We start from the raw sequence: 25260 nt of genomic DNA, 5'->3' as shown, positions 1-25260 counted from the left end.
AACAGGCCCTGCGGCCACTCCAACCCTGGCGATACGCCCTGCGGCTGAACCAAAGAGCCAACCTGTGCCAGTATCAGTCGCCCCTGTACAGAAGAAGAGATCTTGGAAGTGGAAGTCGGCTCGTTTAGTAAGGGAGGAAGAAGCTTCTTCTAAAAGGGAGCCAGAGGAAGAAGTGGACAAGGCAGACTACCCTGGAGAAGGGCCATCACGAGAACAGGAGGAGGAGGGCCGGCCACTGCTCGGGGAGGAAGAAGAGGAAGAACTCATAAACGAGGCAGTAACCACCCAATCCCTATCCCTGAGTGAGCTTTGAGATATACGAAAAGATTTCAGCCATCGTCCAGGCAAACATATTGTCACCTGGCTGCTCCGGTGCTGGGATAATGGGGCCAGTAGCCTGGAATTAGAGGGTAAAGAAGCCAAGCAGCTGGGATCCCTTTCGAGGGAAGGGGGCATTGGCGATTGGAAAAGGGACACGAGTCCTCAGCCTCTGGAGTCGACTCTTGACAAGTGTGAAGGAAAGGTATCCCTTCAAGGAAAATGTCATATATCGTCCAGGCAAATGGATCACCATGGAGAAGGGTATCCAATTCCTGAGGGAATTAGCTGTGCTGGAGGTGATTTCTGGTGACATGAACAATGGACAGCTATCCAAAGGTCCAGATGAGATCAGGTGCACACGACCCATGTGGCAGAAGTTTATAAGGAGCGCACCGTCGTCATATGCCAACTCATTGGCAGTGATGACCTGGAAAGATGGAGAGGAACAAACGGTGGATGAATTGGCTAGTCAACTCCGGCAATACAAAGAAATCTCTCTTCCTCCTTCGCCTCAGCTGTGGAGAAACTGTCCCGGGAGGTCCAGCAACTTGAAGAGGATAGGTCCTACTCCCCACCTGTACGGACCAATATCTCGGCTATTAGGAGTCAGCGTTCTTTTGCTCAAGACAGAGGATATAAAGGGTACACACCACGGGGCACCCTATGGTTTTTACCTGCGTGACCATGGAGAGGACATGAGGAAGTGGGATGGAAAACCTACCTCAGCCCTAGGGGCACGGGTACGTGAGTTGCAAGGGAAAACAATCACAAAAGGGGGTTCTTCCAGGAAAATTGCTGCTCCAGTTTCCAGTGGGCAGTTCCCCAGACAGAGTAGAAGGGACAACCTTACTCCTGATCTTAATGAAGGGATTTCCGATTCGTATGTACAAGAAATGAGAAACGAATACTGTGATGAGGACTAGAGGGGCCCTGCTTCCAGTCAGGTGGAGGAAAGGGACAACCGGGTTTACTGGACTGTGTGGCTTCGGTGGCCTGGCACATCGGACCCACAGGAGTATAAGGCTCTAGTAGACACCGGTGCACAGTGTACCCTAATGCCATCAAGCTATAAAGGGGCAGAACCCATCTGTATTTCTGGGGTGACGGGGGGATCCCAACAGCTAACTGCATTGGAAGCCGAAGTAAGTCTAACTGGGAATGGGTGGCAGAAGCACCCCATTGTGACTGGCCCAGAGGCTCCGTGCATCCTTGGCATAGACTACCTCAGGAGAGGGTATTTCAAGGACCCAAAAGGGTACCGGTGGGCTTTTGGTATAGCTGCCATGGAAACGGAGGAAATGAAACAGCCGTCTACCTTGCCTGGTCTCTTGGAGGACCCTTCTGTTGTGGGGCTGCTGAAAGTCAAAAGACCAACAGGTGCCAATTGCTACCACCACGGTGCACCGGCGGCAATATCGCACCAACCGAGACTCCCCGATTCCCATCCATAAGCTGATTTCGTCGACTGGAGAGCCAAGGAGAGATCAGCAAGACTCGCTCACCCTTTAACAGTCCCATATGGCCAGTGCGGAAGTCTAATGGAGAGTGGAGACTGACAGTAGACTATCGTGGCCTGAGCAAAGTCAAGCCGCTGCTGAGTGCTGCCGTGCCGGACATGCTAGAACTTCAGTACGAACTGGAGTCAAAGGCAGCCAAGTGGTATGCCACAACTGATAGCGCTAATGCGTTTTTCTCAATCCCTTTGGCAGCAGGGTGCAGGCCACAGTTTGCTTTCACTTGGAGGGGCGTCCAGTACACCTGGAACCAACTGCCGCAGGGATGGAAACACAGCCCCACCATTTGCCATGGCCTGATCCAGACTGCACTGGAACAGGGTGAGGCTCCGGAACACCTGCAATACATTGATGACATCATGTGGGGCAACACAGCAGGAGAAGTTTTTGAAAAAGGGAAGGAAATAGTCCAAATCCTTCTGAAAGCCGGTTTGGCCGTAAAACAAAGTAAGGTCAAGGGACCTGCACAGGAGATCCAGTTTTTAGGAATAAAATGGCAAGACGGACATTGTCACATCCCAATGGATGTGATCAACAAAATAACAGCCATGTCTCCACCGACTAGCAAAAAGGAAACAGAAGCTTTCTTAGGTGGTGTGGGTTTTTGGAGAATGCATATTCCAAATTACAGTCTGATCGTAAACCCTCACTATCAAGTGACCCAGAAGAAGAACGGTTTCAAATGGGGCCCTGAGCAACGACAAGCCTTTGAACAAACTAAACAGGAGGTAGTTCATGCAGTAGCCCTTGGGCCAGCCCGGGCAGGACAAGATGTAAAAAATATGCTCTCTCTCTATACTGACCTATGGATGGTGGCAAATGCCCTGTGGGGGTGGTTGCAGCAATGGAAGCAGAGCAACTGGCAGCGCAGAGGCAAACCCATCTGGGCTGCTGCATTGTGGCAAGATACTGCTGCCCAGGTGGAGAACCTGGTTGTAAAAGTCCGTCACGTAGATGCTGGCGTACCCAAGAGTCGGGCCACTGAAGATCATCAAAACAACCAGCAGGGGGATCAGGCTGCTAAGATTGAAGTGGCTCAGGTGGATCTGGACTGGCAACGTAAGGGTGAATTATTTATAGCTCGGTGGGCCCATGACACCTCAGGTCATCAAGGAAGAGATGCAACATGCAGATGGGCACGTGATCGAGGGGTGGGCTTGACCATGGACACTATTGCGCAGGTTATCCATGAATGCGAAACATGCGCTGCAATCAAGCAAGCCAAGCGGTTAAAGCCTCTCTGGTATGGAGGACGATGGCTGAAATATAAATATGGGGAGGCCTGGCAGATCGATTATATCACACTCCCACAAACCTGCCAAGGCAAGTGCCACGTGCTTACAATGGTGGAGGCAACCACCGGATGGCTGGAAACATATCCCGTGCCCCATGCCACTACCCGGAACACTATCCTGGGCCTTGAAAAGCAAGTCCTATGGCGACATGGCACCCCAGAAAGAATTGAGTCAGACAACGGGACTCATTTCTGAAACAACCTCATAGACACCTGGGCCAAAGAGCACGGCATGGAGTGGGTGTATCACATCCCCTGTCATGCACCAGCCTCCGGGAAAATTGAACGATACAATGGACAAAGACTGCACTGAGAGCAATGGGTGGCGGGACATTCAAACATTGGGACACACATTTAGCAAAGGCCACCTGGTTAGTCAACACTCGGGGATCTGCCAGCTGAGCTGGCCCTGCCCAGTCAGAACTTTTATGTACTGTAGATGGGAATAAAGTCCCTGTAGTGCACATAAAAAATATGCTGGGGAAGACAGTTTGGGTTATTCCTGCCTCGGGCAGAGGCAAACCCATCCGTGGGATTGCTTTTGCTCAAGGACCTGGGTGCACTTGGTGGGTGATGCGGGAGGATGGGGAAGTCCGATGTGTACCTCAAGGGGATTTGATTTTGGGTGAGAATAGCCAATGATCTGAATTATCTGATGTTAAGTGCTACATAATATTATATGCCATACCAATGATATTACAATAAGAATCACCCAGATTAATGAAGAATGAACTTTGATGAAACCGAGCAAAGCACAGTGATGATGGAACCAGAACTGACTTCAACATGAAACAATCCAACACCACATACCATCCCCATCTTTCCTGCCCTGGAAGATTATGATGACAGATGGAGCCCAAAGTCATGGACTAAATGAACTCAACGAACATTTTAGAGGGATGGCCCATAGACTAAGGGAATGATATCTCTGTGTATGTGTATATATATCAAAAACAGGAAAAGGGGTGGTGATTAATGGGAATGTATTGGAAAGTGTGGGACCTGGGCATGACATAGATGGTATAGAATAAGGGGTGGATACTGTCCTGGTTTTGGCGGGGATAGGGTTAATTTCCTTCCTAGTAGCTGGTACAGTGCTGTGCTTTGGATTTAGGATGAGAACAATGTTGATAACACACCGATGTTTCAGTTGTTGCTAAGTAGTGCTTACACTAGTCAAGGACTTCTCAGCTTCCCATGCTCTACGGACTGAGAAGGCTGGAGGTGCACAGGAAGCTGGGAGGGGGCACAGCCAGGACAGCTGACCCAAACTGGCCAAAGGGCTATTCCATACCATATGACGTCATGCTCAGTATATAAACTGGGGGAAAGCTGGCCGGGGGGGGCCGCTGCTCAGGGACTGGCTGGGCATCGGTCAGCGGGTGGTGAGCACTTGCATTGTGCATCACTTGCTTTGTATATTATCATTTTATTTCAATTATTAAACTGTTTTTATCTCAACCCCCCCGGGTTTTTCTCACTTCTACTCTTCCAATTCTGTCCCCCATCCCACCGCGGGGGGGTGAGGGAGCGAGTGGCTGTGTGGTGCTCAGTTGCCGACTGAGGTTAAACTGTGACACCAGTATTAGTTGCTCCACGACCTTCCTTTGGGAAAGCCCTGCCTGCCCCACAACCGCTGCTCCACAGCATGCCTTGAGCAGCCAGTGAAGTGCGGGCAGCAGCACGGGCAGGGACACAGCAGGAGATGGAGGAGACCCTGGGGAGGCAGGAGGAGCTCCTGGACCATGGCAAACACCCCCTCCCTTGGGCCCATGGCCACCCCCGGGGCCATCGCTTGGGTAATGTCTCCATGGCCACATCCATTGAGATTCGATATGCTGGTCGCCGGCCAATAACGGTCATCTGATAACCTCCCCTTGAGAAGGAAGGACTGGCCACCCGGCTTGTGCAACGGCCACGGGGCTTGCAGCATGCAAACCACCCAAGATGGCAGGTTTCCACCCCCAAAACCCTCACCCCTACAGGTGGTCGCTTTTTAAAGGCAGCTCTTGAATGTCGCGGCGTGTCCTTGTGCAGCTCGCCATGGCCGTCTACAAGGTGAAGGTGGCAACGGGTGACATCCTCGAAGGTGGGACCAACAACTCCATCTCCATCACCTTGGTGGGCAGCCGTGGTGAGAGGCGCCGGACAACCATCAACTACTGGTTCCTGCCGGGGACGGTGAGCGCAGGGATGGGGACACGAGTGGAGGCATGGTCATGCCGGGGGCCCCGGCATGGGTTTTACTGGAGAGGGTAAGAAAAGGGATGGGTCTTCACCAAGGTTTGGGGGGATGGTGGGAAGTGGTCCTGGGGGGATGAAGGAAGGGCTCATGGGGGGATGGAGGAAAGTGTTCTTGGGGGGGATGGAGGAAAAGGGTTTGGTGGGGGGGGAGAATAGAGGAAAGGGGTCCTGGGGACATGGAGGGAAGGATCCTGGGGGATGGAGCGAGGGGGTGGGGGTGGGGGGGGATGGAGGAAAAGGATCTTTGGGGGGGATGAAAGAAAGTGGTCTTGGGGGGTGTGGGGTGGAGGAAAAGGATCCTGGGGGGATGGTGGGAAGTGGTCTTGGGGGGGGGATGTAGGAAAAGGATCTTGCGGGGATGATGGAGGAGGGGTCCTGGGGGATGGTGGAAAGGGGTCCTGGGGGGATGGAGGAAGAGGATCTTTGGGAGATGCCCTGAAGCCCCACTCCACTGGTGGGGAATGCCCGTATCCCCCAGTGCCATGCCAGGGCAGCTGCCCTCCCACCCCAAGCCATTTCCCGCCCACCCCCCACCAGGAGAAGGACATGACCATGCGCTGCGAGCAGGACTTGGGTCGCATTGTCCTCATCCGCCTGCACAAGTGGCGCCTCTTCTTGGAGGATGCCTGGTTCTGCAGGGACATCCGCGTGATGGGCCCTGACGGCACCCTCTACCGCTTCCCCTGCTACCAGTGGCTGGAGGGGGTTACCACGGTGGAGGTCTGGGAGAGCTCGGGTAGGACTCATCCCACCCCCACCCTCCTCTGCTAGCCAGGGGTCCGACCTTGACTCCTCTCTCCTCCTTTCCAGGGAAAAAAATGGTGGATGATGAGCTGGAGATCCTCAAGGAGCATCGGCAGCAGGAGCTGAAGGCACGGCAGGAGGCTTACCAGTGAGAGCAGGGACATAAGGATGGAGGCCCACCATGGCCAGGGTGGCCTGGCCAGCAGTGACGCTGGTGTATGTCCCCCTGTCCCACCCGCAGGTGGAAGAGCTTCACCAAGGGCTGGCCCCGTTGCCTCAATGTGGGCTCCATCCTCGAGCTGGACTCCAATGTTCAGTTCTCCTGCGTGAGGGCCACCAACTTCACCGGTGTCCTCATCTTCCAGTAAGCAATACCCCAAGGTTGGGGAGGACCTGGATGATGGGAGTGAGGAGCATCGCCAGTGCCACCCTGTCCCGGGAGGCTGGTGGTGGGGGACCAGGGAAGGAATGGTGGTTGCTGAGGTCCACCTCTGTCCCGTAGAGGGGCCTTCCACCTTCTGGCAGGGTTCCTCTTGAGACCCACCTTCTGGAAGAGCCTGGATGAGATGTGCAGCATTTTCTCCTGGACGCGGGGCAGGGAGATTGGTGGGTGCCTTGTGCGTCTTCCCCCGCCACCCAGGGCTTCCCAGGAAGTCCCTGGCTTGACATGGAGGGTGGGCAGTTCAGCGCTGATGTCCAGCCACCCCCTCAGTCCCCGAGTACGCGGCCAGGCACTGGCGAGAAGATGACTTCTTCAGTTACCAGTTCTTCAATGGCAACAACCCCAACACCATTCAGCACTGCGTGATGCTGCCGGCCAAATTCCTGGTGACGCTGGAGATGGTGGCCGGTCCTTTGGGTGGTGGCACCAACCTGGGCAAGGAGATGCAAGAGGGTCAGATCTTCATCGTTGGACTATGAGGTGCTGGAAGGCATTGCGGCCAGCACCATCCACAGGCGCTGGCAGCACGTCGCCACCCTGCTCTGCCTGCTGCACCAGGGTGCCGACGGGCTCCTACGTCCCATCACCATCCAGGTAGGGACGTCCCACCCCAAACCAGTGGACAACCCCACCGTGGTGGTGGAGAGGAGATGGTCCCACCACGTGGTTTGCGTCCCACAGCTCAGCCAAACACCGGGACCCACCAGCCCCATCTTCTTACAAAGCAATGCCAAGTGGGACTGGCTGTTGGCCAAGACCTGGCGCAACGCCAACTTCTACAGCCACCAGCTCCTCACCCACCCCTTGAGGACCCACCTCTTTGAGGAGGTCTTCGCCATCGCCACCCTATGCCAACTGCCCACCTGTCACCCCCTCTTCAAGGTAAGGTCCCACCTCAGCACCACCCAGTGCCCCCCGCCCCCATCTGACCGCAGTGCCCCCCACACACACACCCACCCCAGCTCCTTAGGAGGTCCCCAGTCGTCTCCAACCTCCTGGTTTCCACCACCAGCTCCTCGTCCCCAACTTGCACTTCAACACGTTGTCCCAGAGCGTCCTCATCAACCCTGGTGGCGTCATCGACAAGGTGAGCACTCGGGTCTACTGGGAGCACTGGGATGTACTGGGAGTGCTGGGGGACACTGGGGGAGCACAGAAGGCCCTGGGGGACACTAGAGAACATGGAGGGACGGAGGGCTGGGGAGCACTGGGGACAGAGGCGTATACTGGGAATACTGGGGAGGCACTGGGGGCACTAGCAAGCATGAATTGACTTGACATGGATTGAATGAGAAGACAACAAAAAAAGTTTTTACAAATATATTAATGACAAGAAGAGAGCCAAGGAAAATCTCCATCCTTTATTGGATGCGGGGGGGAACATTGTCACTGAGGATGAGGAAAAGGCTGAGGTACTCAATGCCTTCTTTGCCTCAGTCTTTAACAGGCAGACCAGTTATCCTCAGGGTACTCGACCCCCCGAGCTGGAAGACAGGGATGGCGAGCAGGATGAACCCCCCGTAATCCAAGAGGAAGCAGTCAATGACCTGCTACGCCACCTGGATGCTCACAAGTCTATGGGGCCGGATGGGATCCACCCGAGGGTGCTGAGGGAGCTGGCGGAGGTGCTCGCCAAGCCACTCTCCATCATTTATCAGCAGTCCTGGTTAACGGGGGAGGTCCCGGACGACTGGAGGCTTGCCAATGTGACGCCCATCTACAAGAAGGGCTGGAAGGAGGATCCGGGGTACTACAGGCCTGTCAGCCTGACCTCAGTGCCGGGGAAGATTATGGAGCGGTTCATCTTGAGGGCGCTCACAAGGCATGAGCGGGACAACCAGGGGATCCGGCCTAGCCAGCACGGATTCATGAGAGGCAGGTCCTGCTTGACCAACCTGATCTCCTTCTATGACCAGGTGACCCGCCTAGTGGATGAGGGAAAGGCTGTGGATGTGGTCTACCTGGACTTCAGTAAGGCCTTTGACACCGTCTCCCACAGCATTCTCCTTGAGAAGCTGGCGGCTCACGGCTTAGACAGGTGTACTATGCGCTGAGTCAAAAACTGGCTGGACGGCCGGGCCCAGAGAGTTGTGATGAATGGAGTTACATCCAGTTGGCGGCCGGTCACGAGCGGTGTTCCCCAGGGCTCTGTACTGAGGCCGGTCTTGTTCAATATCTTTATCGATGATCTGGATGAGGGGATTGAGTGCAGCCTCAGTAAGTTTGCAGACGACACCAAGTTGGGCGGGAGTGTTGATCTGCTCGAGGGTAGGAAGGCTCTGCAGAGGGACCTGGACAGGGCCGGAAGGAGGATCCGGGGAACTACAGGCCTGTCAACCTGACCTCGGTGCCGGGGAAGATTATGGAGCGGTTCATCTTGAGGGCACTCACAAGGCATGAGCTTTTCCCTTCAGGACCGTCTCCCAGGGGACTCTCTCAACCAACGTCCTGAACAGGCCAAAGTCCGCCCTCCAGAAGTCCATGGTTGCGGTTTTGCCGCCCCCCCTCCTTACTTCACCAAGAATCGAGAATTCCACCATTTCATGGTCGCTAAGCCCAAGACGGCCTCCGACCACCACATCTCCCACCAGTCCTTCTCTGTTTGTAAACAGCAGGTCGAGCGAGGCACCTCCCCTGGTAGGCTCACTTAGCAGCTGTGTCAGGAAGTTGTCTTCCACACACTCCAGGAACCTCCTAGACTGCTTCCTCTCTGCCGTGTTGGATTTCCAGCAGACATCCGCTTAGATTGGATGTGAGGAAAAATTTCTTTACTGAAAGAGTGGTTAAACATTGGAACAGGCTGCCCAGGGAAGTGGTTGAGTCCCCATCCCTGGAGGTATTTAAAAGACGAGTAGATGAGGCACTTAGGGACATGGTTTAGTGGGTGGTGGTGTTGGGTCGACGGTTGGACTTGATGATCTTAGAGGTCTTTTCCAACCTCAATGATTCTATGATTCTATGATTCTAATTGGGGGGGCTGGGGGGTTAATGGGAACACTTAGGGGGGCATACTGGGGGCACTGGGGGGAGTACTTGGAGTACTCGTGCCCTGGAAGCACTCGGGACCACTGGGTTATACTGGGAGCACTGGGGGACACTGGGGAGCACAGAGGGCCCTGGGGGACACTAGAGAGCATGGGGCAAGGGGGCTGGGGAGCACTGGGGACAGTGTCATATACTGGGAGCACCGAGGAGCCATGGGGCAGCCGGGGGTTGGAGGGGGGGAAAGGCACCTTCTGCCCTGAGCACCCATGGGTGACCCCTCCCCACCAGGGCTCGGGGGTTACCTGCGAGGGGATGCTGCTGATCATCCAGCAGGGCTTGGAGAAGGCCACCTACACCTCCCTCTGCCTCCCTGATGACATGTGGCACCGCGGTGTGGTGCACCTCCCCAGCTACCACTACCGGGATGACGCAATGAGCCTCTGGGAAGCCATCGAGAGATGGGACAAGGGATTAGGTGGCAGCTGGTGGTGGTCCCATGGGTGCTCCATGACCTCATGGTCACCTCACCCCATGGTAGCTTCATCTCCTTGGGCAGGACCTCCTCGGGTACTGCATCCCCACACCCATGGGTCCCATGGGGTGTCCCCAGGGGTGGTGGGGGGACAAGGACAGGTCCCTGATGCTCTTTGCTGTCCCCCCACCCAACCCCAGGTATCCCCTCCTCACTGCGGATGGTGGTGGAGCTCAGCAAGTTCCTCACCATGGCAGTGTTCACCTGCTCGGCATAGCACGCAGCCGTCAACAATGGGCAGGTGGGACAGGGGACCTCTGACCCCTCTGCACCCAAAAGGTGTCCCCAGCTGTCCCCGTCCCATGCTGGAGAGATGTTCCCCTCTGTGCGCAGGAGGGATGTCCCCATCCTGAGCCAGGGGAGGTGTCCGTGTTCCCACCTCTCTTCGTGCTTGAGGGATGTCCCCATCCATCCTGGAGGGACATCCCCACCCCAGCTCAGGAGAAGCTCCATGCCAGAAGTATGTCCCCATCCATTCCCCCCTCCATGCCAGAGGGATGTCCCCAGCCCACCGCATGAGAATGTCCCCATCCCACTTGTCCCCATGCCAGAGGGATGTCCTCTGCTGACAGTGGCCTCTCACCCTGCAGTGTGACCTGGGCGCCTTCCTCCCCAGCGCCCCGTCCTCCATGCGCCACCCGCCACCGGCAGAGAAGGGCAAGGCCTTCCTCCAACACTTCCTCACCACCGTCCCTGAGGTGGACACCACCGCCAACATCCTGGTGGCCCTCATCCTCCTCAGCTCATGCCTCAGTGACGTGGTGAGTCTGGCCCCACCATCACCATGCCCTCCCCAAAACGGTGGCTCTGTGGGGCTGAGGAATCCCAGGAGATGCCCCACAAGGGCATGGGTGCACATCACCACCTTGGGTATCCCCAAGCCCAGGGTGGTGGCCACCATCGCTCTACAGCTACCACGGGGCCAGAGACCCCCAGATGGCTTGAGACACCTCAGTCAAGTGCTTGAACCTGATGGGTCCCCATCCCTGTCTCCCAGATACTCCCGGGACAGTACCTGGAGGAGCGGTTCACAGAGGTGGAACCCCACTGGCTCATCAGGGCCTTCCAAGGGCAGCTGGAGGAGATCCGGGACCACATTGAGGAGAGGAACCACTGGGCCAAGCTGAGATACAACTACATGAACCCCCTGGAGACCGAGAACAGCATCTCCGAGTGCCCCCGCACCCCCAGAACCCCACACCTGGCCACCCCCAGCACTCATCACCTGCGCACCCAGCACACCCACCACCCAGCACCTGGACGCCCCCAGCACCCACCAGCCCCCCAGCACCCAGCACCCCCTGCCCTGCTTCTCACCCCCAACCCCTCAATAAATGCCAGCTGTCAATCAAACCCTCTCTGATGGGGGGCGGCTGAAAACCTGAGGACCCCCCCCAACACCTCCCCAGAGGCCCCCACCCAGAGAGGGAGTTGGGGGGGCAACTGGGAGACATGATGGGGTGCCCAGTGCTCCCACTGCCCCTCAGTGCTCCCCAGTCTTCCCGGTGCTCCCAGTGCCCCCAGTGTTCCCCAGTTTCCCCCCTGCTCCCAGTGCCCCCCACTGCTCCCCAGTGCTCCCAGTACCCCTCAGTGTACCCCACTCTCCCCAGTGCTCCCAGTGCCCCTCGCGGCTCCCCTGTGCTCCTCAGTCCCCCCATTGCCCCTCAGTGCTCCCCAGTCTCCCCAGCGCTCCCAGTGCCCCTCACTCTCCCCAGTGCCCCCCAGCACTCCCCAGTGCTCCCAGTGTCCCCCGTGCTCTCCAGTCTCCCCAGTGCCCCTCAGTGTTCCCAGAACTCCTCCCAGGCATCTCCAGAAGCATTTTGGTTTCTTCTGGAGACTGGGGAATTCCCTGGCAGCGGCCCCCAACTCTTCTGACGTAACTACTGGGACAGCAGTGTGTGTGTTGGGGGAAAGTCCACGCCCGGTAGCTCCGTGGGAATTCTCACAGGCATCCCCAGGGGTGTGTTGGCCTCCTCTGGAGACAGGTGAAGCCCTGGGGAGCAGCCCTAGACCCCTGCAAGGCAGCTACCCAAGGCGTTTTATCTGTGTTGGGAGAAGGACCATGCTCCACAGCTCCTTCGGACTCCTCCCAGGCAGTTTAGGAATGTTCTGGCCTCCCCTGGAGACAGCTGAATTTTGAAGGTAGCACCCGAGACTACTCCAGGGAAGCCACCCGAGGAGTTTTGTGTATGTTGGAGGCATGTCCATGCTCTGTCCCTTGCTGGGACTCCTCCCAGGCAGCTTGGGAGTGTTTTGTCCTTCCCTGGAGATGGCTGAAGTCCAGTGTAGGAGCTGCCTATGTCTCCTAGGCGGTTACCTGAAGAGTTTTGTCGATGTTGGAGGCAGGTCCATGCCCTGTAGCTCCCTGGAACTCCCCTCAGGCATCTCCGGGAGCATTTTGGTTTCTTCTGGAGACAGGAGAATTCCCAGGTAGCAGCCCCAGACTCTTCTAAGGTAACTACCCAAAGAGCATTGTGTATGTTGGGGGAAAGTCCGTACCTGGTAGCTCCCCAGGATGTTCAAGGCTTTGGTGTAAACCCCCGAGTACGAACGGAGGAGGGGAGAAAGGGTCTTCAGAGGCTGTAGTCATGAGCGGTTTTCTTCCCAGGGGCTCTGGTGCTTTTTGGGCAGAAAACTCTCCCTGAAGCTCTTCCTCCTGAAAGGGCTGTTATGCTCTGTACCTCCTGCTTCCTTTTGGATCATTCTTACAAAAACAATTGTGGTTGGGCTTTTTTGGGGGTGTTTTTTCCCTTCTCTAGGATGTGAAATGCCTCTGTTTTGGAGGAAAGCAACCCTTTCCCTCCCCATGAGGAGCTGGGGAGGCTGTTGGGGATGGGGTGGAACACGGGGAACCCGCACCTTCCTTTCTGGGAGACCCTCAAATGGAAGCGGCCAGAGCTGGCAGCCCCGCCGAGTCCTTAGCATCCAACAGACGGAATGGACCATGGCGCTGCCAGCCCTGTGGCTCCCACCACATTGCCCCCGCCCCCCCAGCTGCTTCAGCCATTCATCCTCCCCAAAACCTTCTACCTCCGAGGTAGGGACCGACCCCAATCCCTGCAGCCTGGGGACACTCTCTGGGGAAGGAGTGGAGGTCACCAGCTCTCCCACGCAGGTCTGCAGGTGGCTCCGTGCGGCAGCTGCTTTGACCCCCACGTCATCTGCATGGAGGGGAGAAACGCCGACCTGCCTCCGCCGGCCACCTTCGCGCTCGGCCACGGCGGCGCTTCTCCACCAGGTACTGCCCTGTGGGTGTCCCACCCCCCCAGCCTCGGAAGCCCCCAGCACCCCCCAGGGCCAACAGTAGCTCATCCTGACCTGCAACCATCAGGCAGAGCGGTGGCCCAGCCGCCCCGGTGCTGCTGCCCTCCCTCCGCGGCTGCCACCACGTCGCCGGGCAGATCACACAGCTCAGCCTCTCCAGCACGACCACCCCCTGCGGGAGCACCTCAGGGCAGTGCCATCCCCCAAGGAACGGAGGTCCCCATGGACATTAGCAGCCCCCTGGGCAGTAACATCCCATCAGGCATCAATGACCCCATGGATGGTGGCACCACCCTGGGCGGTGACATCACCCATGGCAGTGATGAGCCCATAGCAACATAATATAGTAGTTTTGATGGGACCTTTCCTCTTGTTTTTTTTCCATTACAAGCCAGTTCTCTGGAACCGCTCCATGCCTGCCTGGGAGGTGGGGGGGAGCACAGGGGGCACTGGGAAACGGCACCCAAGAGCTGCAAAAGCCCCCCTGAGCCCCAGATCAGAGCCGGCGAGCCCCGAAGGGCAACCAAGCCATCCCCAGGGCCGTGTCACCGCCAGCGGGGCAGGCAATGGCAGGGGGGACTCCCCTGTCCCCTTCCCCAGGGGAAGGAGCCCTTTGGTGGGGGAGCCAGGACAGACGGGTCCCTGCAGGAATCACGGACATGGTCCCACGCAGAAAGCAGCACTGACGCCCCCCTGGGACAAGGACAGACCTGGGGGTCTCAGGGACATGACAACAAGGGCTGCAGTGCCTCCATCTTGAAAGCAACCACTGGGGACAGGGCTCGATGCAAAGCCCTTCAAACCGTCAAGACGCCCTTCCTCGGGTCCCACCACACTCAGCTCCAGAGCCCGGCTTTGCCTCACTGCCGCAGCAAAATAACCCCAGATCACCCCAAGAATGCCGAGGGAGGGAGCTGCCGGCAAAAATGCAAAAAGTATTTGCAACCGCAGCAGCTCATGCAAGGTAGAGCCCTGCACCATAGCAGCAGGTGTTTCTTTTCATGCTCCGATAGTGTAGCAGTTGGGATGAACTTCCGAGGGCTTTTCTTGGTGGAGATGGGCAACGTTCACACGCTGCCTGGCATTTCTCCACCACCCAAGTCCTGCTGGCAGAGCTGACGTGCGTGGTCTGCAGGATGATGACGCAGGTGGGGAGGAGCACACAGCCCCTGTTAGCTCTCCCACGAGGGTGCAGCCTCAGGGCAGAGAAGGGAACAGAATGGGACCCCCCCAAAAGCATTTTAAAAAGCACAGTTGCCCAATGTAAGCCAGGCCATGCTTGCAGGAGCACACGGGGAACAAATGCGTTTAGGGGAGGTGGGTTCAAGGGTGGGGCCATGGGGGAGAGGACGGGTTGGCTTTGATGAAGCCTGTCACTCCCGGGCAGCTTTCCACGGATGGCAGCTCTTGCTTGGCTGATGCTCGCACGCCGTGATGCCAAAAATCACGTGACATGCCATTAAAATAACAAACATGCCCTGCCCCAGCCTGCAAGGGCCTGTGCCCACGGGCCCGGTGGAGGTTTGGGGCGCACCGGTGGGCTGAGGCTGGGAGAAGTTGTGACAGCAGTGGGCAGCTCTAACCCGGTATTTCAGCATGCCAGGCAAAACCCCACTGTGCCAGGAGATAAGCCCCCAAAACACACCGTCCCCCCCGCACAGGGCTCCTGGCCCAGCTCTGAACTCCTGTGGGAGACACAGGGCCCAGGCAGGTGCCACCCTCCGGGACGTCCCCAGCTGTCATTCATACGCTGCCCCCAGCCCTGGAGGGGGACAATTTCAGACATACAATTTCAGGTGCAGTTGCTGATGGAGATGCCATTGAAGATGCAGACGCCACTGCAAGGGCCACTGGAGATGCAGATGCCACGTCAGACAGCACTTCAGATGAAGATGCCATTGCAGATGCAAGTACTGTTACAGACACCATTGGGGATGGAGATGCCGTTGAAGATTTGGGCATTGATGCCACTGGAGATGGCATTGCAGATGCAGATACCACTGCAGATGGCCTTGCAGATGCAAGTACAATTTCAGATGCAATTGCCTTTAGAGCTGCTCTTGAAGATGCTGAAGCCATGGCAGACCCCCAGTTCAGATGCAGGTACTCCCTGTACCTTCAGTGGTGTGTCCATCACTACCTGTATGTGTAATGGCACCTCTCTCTGTAATGGTTCCCCTCTCAGGAACGAGATCGGTGTCTGTGTCTGTATCTGTAGGTGTAATGGAATGTGCACTCGTGTCTGTGGCTGGTCTTGTGGCTGTAATTGTATGTGTAATTCTGCCTGTATCTATGAGCGCACCTGCAATTGCATGGGTAATGGTGCCTGTGGCTGTACTTGTATCTGTAATGGCAGGTTTATCGTGTCTGTATCTGCCCTTGTATCTGCCGTTGCATCTGCAATTGAATCGGGATCTTCCTCACGGTATTGCTGTCTGTGGCTGTAGCTGAAAAGGCATTGTCAAGGCTATCTGCAACGGCAGCTGCATCTGCAATGCCATCTGCAGCTGCAAAGGCATCTGCATCTGCAATGGCATTTGTAATGCTATGGGTGTCTGCAGTGGCCTCTGCATCTTCATTGGTACCTGCAGCTGCAATGGCATCTGCCTCTCCTATTGTGTCTGCACCTGACTTTGCATCAGCAATGGCCTCTGCTGTGGTTTCTACAGTCGTATGTGCAGCTGCAGCAGTATCTGCATCAGAAATGGCGTCTGCAGCTGCAGCAGTATCTGCAACGGCATCTGCATCTGCACTGGTATTGGCTTTGGCGTCTGCATCTGCATAATTATCAGGAATGGTATGTGCATCAGAATCAGCATTGCTACCTGCATCTGCAGGGGTAGCTGCAATGGTACCTGCATCTCCAAATTGGTCTGCGTCTGCAGTGGCATCAGCATCTCCACTGGGATCTCCATCTGCAATCTATGCTGACCTGCAACGCTCTCTGCAATCGTATTTGCCCCTGGAATGACATCTGCAACGGCACCTGCATCCGTAATGGTATATGCGTGGGGGTGTGAAATGCAATAGCATCTGCAATATCCTCTGCATCTGCTCCGGTCCCTGCATCTGCACTGCTATCTGCCACGGCATCTGCACGAGTCATGGTATCTGCATCTGCTATGATGTCAGCATCTGAAATGGCATCAGTAACGCCACCTGCAGTGGTGTATGCAATGGTATTTGAGAGTGAAGTGGTATCTGCAATGGAATCTGCAATGACACCTGCAAGGGCATCAGCATCTGCAATGCTATTAGGAATGGATCATCCATCTGCAAAGGTATCTGCAGTGGCATCTGCATCTCCAGCGGTATCTCCATCTCCAGTAGTACGTCCACCTGCAATGCTCTCTATTGGTATTTGCATCTGAAGAGAGGTGTGGGGTTTTCCCTCAGATGGCCAAAACCAAATGATTGGAAAACACAGGATGGGTTGCAATGCCTGTCAGGTCATAATAAATTAATAGAAGGTCGAGAGAAAGAGAGGTGCTGCGATGACAGATGGTGAATTTCACAACCTGCCTCATACCCAGAGGCTCAAGCTCCGCACACTCCATGCTCCTGTGTGGCAGGCGGCTTTCCGCAGCAATGCTGCTCATCAGGCAGTGTTAAAGACATCAATGCCCGACTCTCCTCCAGCACGAGCTGCCCACTGAGCCAAAGCACCCAGAGGACAGGGGCAGCGAGGCCACTGGTACGGCCAAGGCTGCTCCTGGGGGGAGCTGGTAGTTTCCTCGAATTACTTGGAAGAGTGAAGCAATTTGCGACAGGTGCACTTTTGAGACAGGCATTTCTGCTCTAAGGAGAGTAACCGAAATTAGCCACTCCCTTACTGTTCACAGTCCCATTCTACACACAGACCCCTTCAGCAGCAAAGCTGGCTGCAGACTCCTGCGCTCCCACTGCCTGCTCTCGTAGGGGCATCAGGCCCAGGCGCTTCTTTGGGAGCCCCCTGAGCAAACCCAGAAAGTGGATGAACGTGTCAAAGACGCTGCACCTCACCCATTAAACAAAGAGAGAGATGGCTCAGGGAGACACCACGGCCAGCAGCAGTGTTTGCCACATCCAAGTGTCCTCCTCCCAACCCCACAGAGCTGCTCGGTGCTGCCGGAATCTCCTATTTCCCCCAACCTGCTGCTTGTACAGACCAGACGTGGTGGTTCCACTGCATCTCCTGAAAGAAAGCAGGGGAGCAAGAGTGCAGAGGCGAGGGGAGAGAGGTCCCCATGGAGTGGAGTCCTTGGAATTAAATGCCTTTTGCGGAGGTTTCTCACGTCAGGACAGGCCAGGAAAACAGAAGAAATATGGAGTGGGAAGACTCCGGCAGGCAACATCTCAAAGGGGCTGAGCTCTGCCTGCTAGCCAGTTGTACTAGCTCTCCGGACAGCAGTAACAAGAGCAGCAGCAACATCAGCTCCCGAAGACAGGCAATTTACAGAGCATAGTCTCTTCTCAGCAGATACAAGCATAACCCTGACACCTCGCCTACCCTAAGCAGCCCCCTCCTGCGCCACTCCTGGGAGAGGAGCAAGCTCTGGGCCGGGTGGGGGGCTGGAGGGAAGCGGGTGACACTGGCCAGGAGGTGAGGACCAGCTCCCACAGGGGCACAGTGCCCCCAGGGGCCCCAGGCCAGCACGGCCCCAATCCTGCGGCCGTGGTCCTCCAGGGCATGGCCAGGCTGCGCTGCCTCCTTGTGCCACCCCACCTCGGTGGGAGGTGAGAGGTCCCCAGGCATTCCCTGTGCATGGAGGGCTGGGGGACCCAGGCTCTTGGGGTGCTGGGACCTAGAGATCGGGCTGTGGGACGTTCCCTGCTCTGGGAGCAGAACAGGCACTCTGGGTGTCTCGCTCGCATGTGGCTGTCCCTATTGCTGCTCTCAAAAGGCCAGGCAGAAATCCCTCCAGAGGCCAGGACCAACCCCACCTGAACTGCAGTGTCCTGCCCGATTGCCGACAGGTTTTCCTGCCTTCCCAGGTTGCCCTGTCCCTGCCACCCCAAGCCCCAAGGAGCAGAGACGGATAAGGGCTTTGCGGCAAGGATGGAGGGGTGAGGGGGGAAGTTTGCTCATCCAAGGGTTGAAGGTGCTGGGACATGTGGGGCTTCCCACCCGTTGGACTCCATGGTGAAGGGCGAGGGGCAGAGCACAGCTGGAGCCAGAGGAGCACAGCTGGAGCTGGGGCTGCCTGACTCCTCGGGGGATGGAGGGCGGGAAGGGTGTGGGGAGGGATGTCCCTGACTTTCCTGGGAATGCTGTCTGAGACCCCAGCCAGAACTAGGGCCATGCCTCCCCACCACCTCTTGCCTAAACTTCTTCCCTCTCATTACAGCTGCCTCTTGCGACCAACTGGTTCCCAAGGCTGGGCCTGGCCAGAGGAGGGAGGAGACTTGGGCCTGGCCTATTTTGGCTCATCAGGCTGGAGAATGACATCCTGAGCTGCATCACAAGGGCAGGCCTGGAGAGAGGGAGGATACTGGCACAAAGAGCTTGGAGAGATGTTTGAGCTCAAGCTCTCCAGGCAAGCCTAAATGAGGCCCTGCCTCTGGAGACTCTGCTTCCCAGACCACCATGGGATGGCAGGGGATCCTCTGCTGACACGCTCTCATGGACAGATGTCCCCACCGCAGACATATACAGCTCCTCCAGGGGTGTGCTGCAATAGGAGGCAGAGGCAGGCGCTCGGCAGGAGTTGGGCTTGAGGGATGGTTCCTCTCCCCAAGGTGATATGCCAGCCAAGGAACGTTCTCCAACGGCACTGGACAGACCATGGAGGCAAACTGCACGTGGCCAGCCTTAGCATTGACCTCAGCGTGGGCTGAACCGCAGACCTCCTGGCGCTGAAGTCTCCTTGAGGGATAGCTGCTGCAGGGAACGTGCCTTCCCACGCTTTACCCTCAGCACTTCCCAGAGGGACCGTTTCCTCACTGGGCTCTAGTAACACAGTGAGCGCTGAGTGCTGACCAGGGCTGCCCTTCCCCCAGGGCCTCCCTCACCTCCCTGTGCCTCAGGCTGTAGACAAGGGGGTTGTCCAAAGGCGGCATGGTGTAGAAGAAGAAGTCCACTTTGTTGAGCTGCCTCAGCGGGTCTGTTCTGGGCAGCAGGTAGACGAGGATGCGGGTGCCACAAACAACAGTGATGACGGTGAGGTCGGAGGGTGACGTGACCCTGACCAGAAGACCTTTGAAGACCCAGAGGTCACCGATCTGTGCTGTGCTGCAGCGCAGCACAGCCTGACCGTCAGGCCTGAGCTGTCCTGCACGGATCTCCTGGCTGCAGGATAAACTCAGCCACCTCATTGCACCAGAGGAGCCTGCAGGCAGGGCAGGCACCTCAGCTCCCAGGATGCTGCGGGGGAGGGACTACAGTTCCCAGCATGCTGTGGGGCCACGTCTTCCTTGCTCTTCATCTGGTGAGGGTCATGTACAAATCTTCCTGCTGTCCCTTCATGTCCCTCCCCAGGTCAACTCCAGGTCAGCCTTGGCTTTCCTAGCCCTATCCCTCACCATCAGACAGCACCTCTCGACTTCTCCTGGGTCACCTCCCTCTGTCCCCACCTCTTGCATCTCCCTTTCCATGCCTGAACTCAGTGAGGAGCTCCTCACTCATCCATGCCGGGCTCCTGCTGCCTTTGCTTGATTTCCTCCTTGTCGGGAGGGACCTTTCTTGAGCTTGGAGGAGGTGGTCCGTGAATATCAAGTAGCTTTCAGGACCCCTCTTCTTTCCAAGGCCATAGCCCATGGGATTCTTCCAAACAGATCTCTGACAAGGTTGAAATCTGCTGTCCTGGAAGCCAGGGCTGTGGTCCTGCTCTTTGCCCTGCTCCCTCCCCTCTGCATCCTCAACTCCACCATCTCATGGTCACTGCAGCCAAGGCTGCCGCTGACTGTCAAATGCCTAAGCAGTTCTGCCTTGCTCACCAGTGCCAGGTCCAGCAGAGCACCTCTCCTTCTGGGTTCCTCCATCCCCCGTGCCAGGAAATGCCCTCTAGAAATCTCCTAGATTGCTTGAGCCCTGCTGGATTGTCCTTCCAGCAGGTACCAGGGTGGTTCAGGTCCCCCATGAGGACCAGGGCCTGTGAACGTGAGGCTTCTCTCACTTGCCTGAAGAAGGCCTCATCTACATCTTCCTCCTGAACAGGAGGTCTCTAGCAGATACCTGCTAAGACGGCACCCACGTTGGTCTGCCTGCTGATCCTGACCCATAAGCTGGCTCCTGTCCCACTCTGAGCAGGAGGCAAGTCCACCTCCTCGCCTTCCCAGACGGTCCTTCCTGAAGAGCCCGTGTCCCTCCACCGCAGCCCTCCCGCGGTGCCATCTACCCACCACACCTCTGTGGTCCCAGTGTGGTCCCAGCCCAGTAATCACACACAGACTTCTGGCCCTGCTGGTGGTTCTCCACGCTGCGTGCATGAGCGTGCAGGCACTTCAGGGAGGCACGAGCTGTGCTGGTTTCCCGGGAAGAGCGTGAGAGCCTCCTCTGCCGTGCTGCCTGTGTGTTGGGATGTGCAGGAGTGGGGCTGCACGTGTTCGAGCTGTGGGGCAGGTGTGGACTTTATTCCCTCCTGCCCCTAAAAGCAGTTCTGGGATCACACATGGGGTGTGCCTAATCCCTTTAGACGGATCCATCATCAGGCACAGGCCAGTCAGTCCAGCTGGGAACAGCCCCAGAGCTCTTTAGTTTGTATTTAGAGGTGGATCTCGGCAGCTGAGAAGCCTCCCAGCCCCTTGGCTAACAGCCACCGCTCCCGGCACCTTCCCCTCTGCTGCGGTACCAGCATCTAGTGCTAGGGAGGAAGAAAGAGAAGTGTGTGATTGTAAATGAGAAAGCAGAGAATTCCTGGAGGCGTAGCTCAGGCCACCTGTGATGGGATCTGCTTGCAAGGAAGGCTCCAGGTGTCTGGGAAGTGGGAGAGGCCCCTGATGCCCAAGCCCATGAGAAGGTCCCAGGTGCAGCTGATGAGCCTGGGGCTGAGTCAGGTTGGGCCAAGACCTTGAGTGTCCCATATGGGTAGTCCCCCCTCGGGGCAAGGTGTCTTGGCCCAGGACTCTGCAAGGGAAGCACACGCTCTCTGGCTTGGAAGGGGGAAAGGCAGCCATCAGAGGGAGGATCCCTCTGTCTTCAGCCAGGACTTTCACAGCCCACAGGGAAAGGCAGTTCTGGGTGCCCAGGCAGTCCCCTTTGGGTGTCAGGGAGGTGCAGCCCAAAGCCAGCCTCCAGAACCTGCTTCTGTCTCGCGAGGGGTGTCAGAGAAATGCCCTCTTTCCCCCAGGGCTGCCCTCGGTGGAGGGATGGGCCTTGCAGCCGGGGGAAGCACCATCCCTCTTTGGAGATAGTTACCAGGGGAGCTGCCTCTGCTGCTCTTGATGCCGCCTGTTGTTCTCAGCGACGTGCTTGAATATGTTCCTCCGTGCTTGATGCGGCTCCAGCCTTCTGAGGACCTGGACCGCTCGTGGGGAAAGGTGGCTGCAACAACAGGGAAACATCATCCCTCGGCCTCTGCCGGAGATCCCTTCTGCCTCTCGCCTCGTCCAGCCCCTGCCCCCACCCGGTCCCGCGTGTACCCACCCTTTCACCCTGTGGTGAGTTTTGGGCCTTGGCTGTGGGGGTACCCCAGGTCATGCCCGTGTTAGGAGACATCAGGGGGTGTCCCATGCAACTCAGGATGCAGCGACGGGGGTCCTGGACATGTCTGCGGGGTCACGGCTGCTCGACTGCCCCAGGCTGTGGCCAGAGCTGGCACACACTTACTCAGGATGGAGTCTCTCCAGCTGGGCTGCTGCTGCCATCTCCTCTGCTGGGAGAGGGTTTTCAGCCTTCCTCCACCTCTCGTTGGCCTCCTTTCTCCTGGGCTGGGCTGGAGGGTGGGGAGTCCAAGTGCCTCCAGTGCCGAGTGCCTGCCGGGGAGGAGACGCTCTCAGCAGACCAGATGGGAAACAGAGGTGCTGTTTCCCAGAGGACCTCTTGAAAGGAGCCTGCAGCAGGACTGGGAGCCGGGAGACTCAGCACCGCGTGCCCGTCATCACGGCTGACGGCTACTTTTGCCCCTCGGATCCTGCTGCCAATCTCTCCCTCACCAGGATGAGCAGGCAACCCCCTGCCCTGCAGCTGGGTGTCAGTCCTGCTCCCACCCCCTGGAGACCTGCCGCCCTGGGTGCCCCGACAGCGAGGGTCGCTGCTGCTCTCAGCGCTCTCAATCGCTGCCCGTACCTGGGGCGGCTGTCGGTCCTCCCCTGCAGACCAGGCTTCCCACGCCGCCCATTCTGCCTTGGCTTGCTGTCGCCGCTCTTGCCACTGGGTCTTCACTTGCTCCCACTCTGCAGACAGCTGCGAGACCTCCTGGAGGGGATGGAAACGCAGCAGCAGGCAGGATTAGTCTCAGCTCCTGGAGGGGCTTCCTTCGGGCCTGACCCGCGTTGGTGCCCCTTGCCTCAGCCAGGTCGGTCGGCAGCGCTTTGCCCCTAACAGATCAGGGGCCGCGGAGTCATGCCAGGCTCCTCAACTCATGGCAAACACAGCTGAGTGACCAAAGACCTCCGCTGTCAACGACCTAGAAAGGACTCATACATTTTCCATAGCCCCTGGCCAGGATAAAGTGTTTCCTGACAACCCAGGGAGCAGTAACAGGCAGGAAGGGTGTGCAGCACCTTCCTTTTCGTGAAGAAGATCTGAAGGAGGTGACAAACAGGTTACAATGAACGCACGCCAAGGGATGCTTTCAGGATGGCTCTCTGCACAAAGAGGCTTTTGCCGAGTCTCAGACAGCACGGTAGTTACAGCAAGGTAGAGCACGTACCTGCAACGCTCTCTTGCAGCCCTCGGAGGACGGGAGTGCAGTGGTGGGCCTGGCGGGAGGAGCTGGCTCCCGCCTGCCTGCCTCTTTCGTCCTGGGGGAGCTGCCTGGACATGGGGGGAGCACACTGCAAAGAGACACCAGGAGGAGTCGGCATGAGCACGGGGCAGTTTGGTCTCCTGTTTTTGACTGGTATCAAAGCTCCCCAGGCTGGCAGAAGCAGCGGGGGCCGGGGGGGCCATTTCCCATGGCAAGGAGGAGCCTTTCCTTAGCCCCATCGGGTGGATGGCAGAGGACTGCACCTCAGGTCTGTTGTAAGGGCAAGGGAAGTGATGTGGGGTGCACTCAACATCTGCCGTCTTCCCCACTAAGAGGCCTGCGGTGGGGCAAACAAGCTCATAAAAACGGTGGGGCATGTGTCAGGGACCTTCCCGAGTCCCTACAGCCGGAACATCCAAAGGGGATGTCTCTCCTACATGGGTGCAAGGATCCCTTTCATCCCTTCCCACAAGGGTCTCACCTGGCAGAAGTCTTCTTCCCCGTGTCTTGCTGCCTGGTGCCTGGCCCCTGGCTTGGCAGCACGGGGAGGGAAAACTTCACCCGCCTCTGCGGGTGAAGCTCCTGCTTGTCAGGACACCCGTCTGTACCTGGGAAAGGAGGAAGCTCTTCAGAGCAGCCCCGTGGGGCGTGCGTTTTAACTGGGCTGTGGTCCCCCAGCGTGGGGCAGGGCCCCGCCTGGACAGCAGGGACCCGTTCCCGTACCTCTTCTGGTCCTGTGCTTTTCTGCAGCCTTCTTGTGCCAGGTGGAGAAAGCCTTGGCCTCCGATCTGCTGAACAGAATGAACTGAAACCTGGAAAGCAAATGGTGACACAGGCTTGAAGAAGGGTCAGCCCCTACCCTCTGCAGCTTCCCAGCGCTAATCCTCCTGACTGTCGTGCAAGGCACGGCATCCCTTTTCCTTTGTGGCCATGCACAGGTTTTACTGGCAATCTCCCCCCAACACCAGAAAATGTAGCTTCAAGTCCTCTCTGTGTGCAGTTGGTTCTCTCTGATGGGAATGACGGCAGGCTGGGTGTGAGAAACACGATCACGATGCCCAGTCACTTCAGGAGAATACACGCGTAGCCCCAGCTCAGCATTAGTTAACCAGAAACCAGTCACTTCAGGATTGATCCCTGACTCGATGCTGAGTGTGGAGCCCTGACAACGTGCACTGCTGAGCAGGAGCTGGGAAGCCGCCCGCTCGGTCGGTGGAGGGCTGCAGAGGAAACGCACTCACCTCGGGAACGCGTGGGCAGGAGCAGCCTGCATCCCCCGCGCGGTGGTCGCTCCACCGCAGACGGCTGCACCTGGCATCCACAGCCTCTGCAAAGTGACACAGAGCTGTTAGAGGGTTTCCAGGGCAGTTTCCTCTTGGCTCCCAAAGGAAGCAGACCTGTCTCCCGCTCACCCTTCGATAGGCTTCCCAAAGACATTGAAGCAGCCTTCAAAACCTGAGCAACTTACAGTGTGAAGCAGCGCAATGCGGCTGGCCTTGCTCTCCAGCCCTGTGACGCAGTCGTAATAAAACCGCATGCACAGGACATCGTCTTTGCAGGAGAGAACGCCAATGTCCTTGAAGGCGAAGGCGAGGCGCTGCCTGTTCCTCAGTTGGAAAGAGTACAAGAGTATGGTCTCTTGCACACAGTCCTTCACCACGTGCTGCGGGAAGGAGGTGGCTCGCGATAGCCACTTGTAGTTCAGTGGCTTGATCTTGACATCGCCTGTAAGGAGAAGGAACATCGTCACTGCCAGCAGCAGGCCAAATTTCCATGTAAGATTCATAACAAAATGCCATAGAAAAGGTTGTTTCTAGAAACAGCTCTTGGGGAGTGGTTTGCTTGGGGGGAGCTCAAGCCATCCCCCGACCTTTGGAGGCAATTCTCTACTTCTCCCAGCCCTTTCCAAAGAGCAGAGAGCAGGCACCCCGCCCTCAGACATGGAGGGGGAAAGTGGAGGGTGGCCGCTGCCTTCTCACCAGGGATAACCACTGTGGGGAACGCGAGCTCCTGCAGACATAACGCATCAATGTCCAGCCGGAAGACGGGTCTTCGAACCACATACACCTCTTCTTCGCCGTGGAATCGCTCTT

General features: G+C 57.3%; 1 protein-coding gene and 1 pseudogene across 1 annotated transcript in view; both read left to right on the top strand.

The window, feature by feature from the left end:
- LOC143171635 (scavenger receptor cysteine-rich type 1 protein M130-like) overlaps nt 1-25260 on the top strand; it is a 78038-nt gene that overhangs the window by 14272 nt on the left and 38506 nt on the right.
- LOC143171614 (polyunsaturated fatty acid lipoxygenase ALOX15B-like) lies at nt 5173-14459 on the top strand (annotated as a pseudogene).

This window comes from Aptenodytes patagonicus, chromosome 29 (genome assembly GCF_965638725.1).
Source record: "Aptenodytes patagonicus chromosome 29, bAptPat1.pri.cur, whole genome shotgun sequence".
Taxonomy (NCBI): Eukaryota; Metazoa; Chordata; class Aves; order Sphenisciformes; family Spheniscidae; genus Aptenodytes; species Aptenodytes patagonicus.
Note: the sequence above shows the minus strand (reverse complement) of the source record. Positions and strands in the feature narration are given on the sequence as shown.